The following is a 4,290-nucleotide window of genomic DNA, read 5'->3' on the forward strand; positions in this document are numbered from 1 at the left end:
TTGAATAATAAATAAATATCGGAGTTTTCTCTCTCCTGAATGAATCTCGTTTCGTTTCATTCATCTGCGGCTGTCTGCGGCGTGCGTCCTCGGGAGTGTGGGTTGGCGGGGGGCGTGGTGGGTGGGTTGCGCCACTCTTCTCCCTTTCCATGAACACGGCCATGTGCAGACACCTTTGTTTACTCTACCGCAAAGAAAAATTCTGGCCGTCAGTCATAGGCCTTGTGTACTTTTAAAATATCTAGTAAAATATAAATAGTATCACTTTCATTTGTATTTGATAAATACTTTCTCTGGTCCATTTTATCTGGGGCACACGTATATCAAGATTCAAACTTTTAAAACTTCGACCATTAATTAGACTAAAAATTATTAAGTATTACAACAGAAATTTTATATAATTAGATTTGTAAAGAATTATACTATCCAATGATTATAAGTTTATAAGCATAAATAATATAATATAAAGTAAATGAATGGTTAAAATGTAATCTAGAAAACCGTGTCATTCTAACCTGCGCCAGATAAAATGGACCGGAGGGAGTATTATCTAATCATAGATTAACTAGGTTTAAAAGATTCGTATCACAAATTATAGATAAATTGTATAATTAGTTATTTCTTTTATCTATATTTAGTGCTTCATGCATGTGCCGCAAGATTTGATATGACGGGGAATTATATGAAAAATTTTACAAAATATTTTGGAAACTAAACAAGGCCTATATACTCCTTTTATCCAAAACAAATCACAATTCAAACTTTTTGAGAAACTAGATCAATACTCATGCGTGGACATTCTATCTTCTCCTAGTTAACATATAAAAGTACCTGTTCATCATGTTGGCTGATTTATGCCTTGTTACTTCTCCAAATATTTTACAAATATTTCAGATTCTCCGTCACATCGAATCTTGCGGCACATGCATTGGAGAATTAAATATAAGTAAAAAGATAACTAATTATACAGTTTGGATGTAATTTGTGAGACGAATCTTTTGAGCCTAGTTACCCTATGATTAGACAATATTTGTCAAATACAAACGAAATTATATTTTACAAAAAAAATTTGCAAGCAAGTGTAACACCCAAAAATTTGTAACTTTTGGAATAGGTCTAAAATGATTTAATTATGTATTTTGTGCTCATAAAAACATAGTAAAATAATATTTTTTTTCGTTAAATTAAAATTTACCCTAAAGTTTAGCAACATATGTGTGCATTCATGCTGGTGTATTTGTATTTTTGAGATGGGTGGTTTTGACTAAACTCTGGACCAGTTTCGGGTACTTGCTGTTTGAGACAAATATACTATAGAATTTGGGAAAGTGATCTGTAGAAAAGTTGTAGACAATTTTCGAAGCTTTCCAACGGTATAAGCTGTAACTTATTTGGATAAGTAGAACCAGAGATATGACATTTACAAGTGGATGTTACTGTTCTGTTAAAAGTCTGGACAGTCCCAGTATTTCATATTTTCAGCCAAATTAACTTCAGAATATGGGAAAAAGTTGTATACGAAAGTTGTAGAGTATGTCCTAAGCTTTTCAAAAATGTAAGGATCATGTCATGATGAGTTAAGTAGCTCGAGATATAACTTCTGGAAGCTACTGCACCTTTGCTGAGACATTTTCAGGATGGATATTATGTTTGGTTGATTTACCTAAGCTTAAAGACAGAATTTAAGGAGGTCTTCTATAGGAAAGTTGTGGTGAATTTCATAAGGTTTCTAACGGTATAAGCTATAACTCTATGGGATTAACTGAGTAAGAGTTATATCTGTTTTACTACACTAATGTTTTCATATCGCGAGGAAATTTCAGGAAACCTGTTTGCTCTCTCGCACATAAGTTCTTGGGATGTCAGAAGTTCTCAATGATAGTTAACTTGTCATGGAAACATGCAAGCTACCTTTCTTGTACCCCTAGTTGACTTTTTATAGGGGGGTAGCCTAGTTGAAGAAGTTACATGGAGAATGATTGGTAAAAGTTAAATCATATAAATGATCAACAAGTGCTTGGTGGATTTGGTTTGTTTAAGATATCATCCCATTAGAGAATTTAATGAAGGTATATGTCATTACTGATGCTCATGGATTAAGAGTTGTGTATGAGGATCAGATGACACCAAAGTTTACAAACCTATATGTACAATGTGAGAGTGAAGCAACTTAACCGTGCTAAAGGTACCGATAATTGGAACTTAGTGATGAAACTAACCTTGGATTAAGAGACTCGGTACAACGAATGTAAAAGACTATGATGTGTAGCGTACAAAAAGGATAGGAGAACTAGTTCCTAGTGTTCCCTAATCAACCTCGTCTTAAGAGGGGTAGTACCTTGATATCACGGGATGATGCATTTTAAAACTATCTTGAAATGATAATTGTCTTCTGAGATATCCTATGGTTATGTGCACAGGAGTGATCTATACTATCCAGTGGAAAATTTTCTTAACCGCACCATCAGGGAAAAGAATTGAGTATCGAGATGGTCCACTTCTACCTGAGGAGGCAAACCCATGCTAAGTTATCATGTCTTTGACTTGTAAGACAAAACGTTGGCAGTCAAGATGGACCTTGATCAATTACGAATAATAGACATTTTATGGAAGATCTGTTCACAAGTTTTGATCCCGTGACATAAGTGTTTGCATTTGGAATATAAGTTGTGAAGTTGAAATAGTGATCAATATCTTTGTCCTATTTCTCTTTTGGAATCCGTGCCTCATCCGAATCTCGAGGACGAGATTTATCTTAAGGGGGTAGAATTGTAACACCCAAAAATTTGTAACTTTTTGAATAGGTCTAAAATGATTTAATTATGTATTTTGTGCTCATAAAAATATAGTAAAATAATATTTTTTTCATTAAATTAAAATTTACCCTAAAATTTAGCAACATATGTGTGCATTCATGCTGGTGTATTTGTATTTTTGAGATGGGTGGTTTGACTAAAAACTCAAAATGAATTCAATCTAAAATTTAAATGATTTTCAAATGGCTTTGAAAAAAAAGAAGAAAAGAGAAAATAAAAAGGAAAAAAACACTCCTTTCTCTCCGTCCCTTGTTTTTGGCTTGAGCGTAGGTAGCTGGCTCAGCTAAGCTCGGCGCCCTCCGTAGAAACTCCGAAGCCCAGCTCCCGTACAACTAATGGACTCTAGCCCGATGGCATCCTCTGGCACCGTCGCTTGATTTCGCAGGATACGGTTTGGATTCCTGCACCTGACTCTATAAAACTCGGCTGGTCCCAAACCGTGCTTATGCTTTTCATCTACGTGCCGCCGCTGTGTTAGCCCTAGCCGCCTAGCAGGCGAGCTCTGGATCTCGTCGAAGATAGAGGACGCCCGCCGCCGCCTTTGACGCGGTTCGCTGCCTCACTGCTGCCGAGAGCTCCGTGTAGCTTTTCGCGTCAAGAGCACTGCCGGCCGCCGCTTCGAGCCTCATGTCATCCTCGTCCGAAAAAAAAGAAAAAAAAAAGAAAAGCTACCAAGGTGAGATCACCGATTCTGTCCCTTTATTTTTGTGAACACGTTGCCGTAGAGCGTCTCATCGTTGACTATGACAACCACCGTGCTAGAGATCCCGAGCCAGCCGAATGCTGTGTTTGTGCTCTGTGCTGCTCCACTTTAGCTTGTTGACATCACGAGAGGTCATGATGTGTTTTGTGGCCATTTTTCTTAAAAAAACAAATCTCCAAATACAATAGAAATACACTAGCTTGTTTAGGCCGTATCTTCTCCGTTTCAACTCCGTTTTGACCCATTCAAGTTGCGTTAGATTCATTACAACGGAAATTACAAGTTAGTAATAATGTTTCTGAAGTCACATGTTTATGTTTTTGTTAATTTATTAATTACTAAACTGATTAATGTTTATGCAATCGGATTCATAGTAAAAAGCTATATAGGTTTTATATGTCGGTGATTTATAAACAAAATATTAAAGTAATTAGTTGCTTTATAAAAATATGTTTCTAAATTCTGATTTTGTTTAGTTTAAATACACATATAAAATTCAAATGTATGCTCTCACATATTTATTCCTTTTTCAAAGTCAAGTTTAAATAACAAATATTATGAGATGTGTCCGCAAATAAAATATGATTAGTAGCTTTAACTCTATTTTTTTAGCTAAGTTATACATTGTCTAAATTAATATCCGTCACATGGTTTTATAAATAAAATAAACCGAGCTTATAGCCTTTGCTCCTATGATGAAGTAAATCTTCGCTAGTCGTTTCTTATTCACCGTAACTTCGGTTAGTGTGTTTTTTTTGTGTCTGCATGATT

The sequence above is a fragment of the Sorghum bicolor genome, chromosome 5 (assembly GCF_000003195.3).
Source record: "Sorghum bicolor cultivar BTx623 chromosome 5, Sorghum_bicolor_NCBIv3, whole genome shotgun sequence".
Taxonomy (NCBI): domain Eukaryota; kingdom Viridiplantae; phylum Streptophyta; class Magnoliopsida; order Poales; family Poaceae; genus Sorghum; species Sorghum bicolor.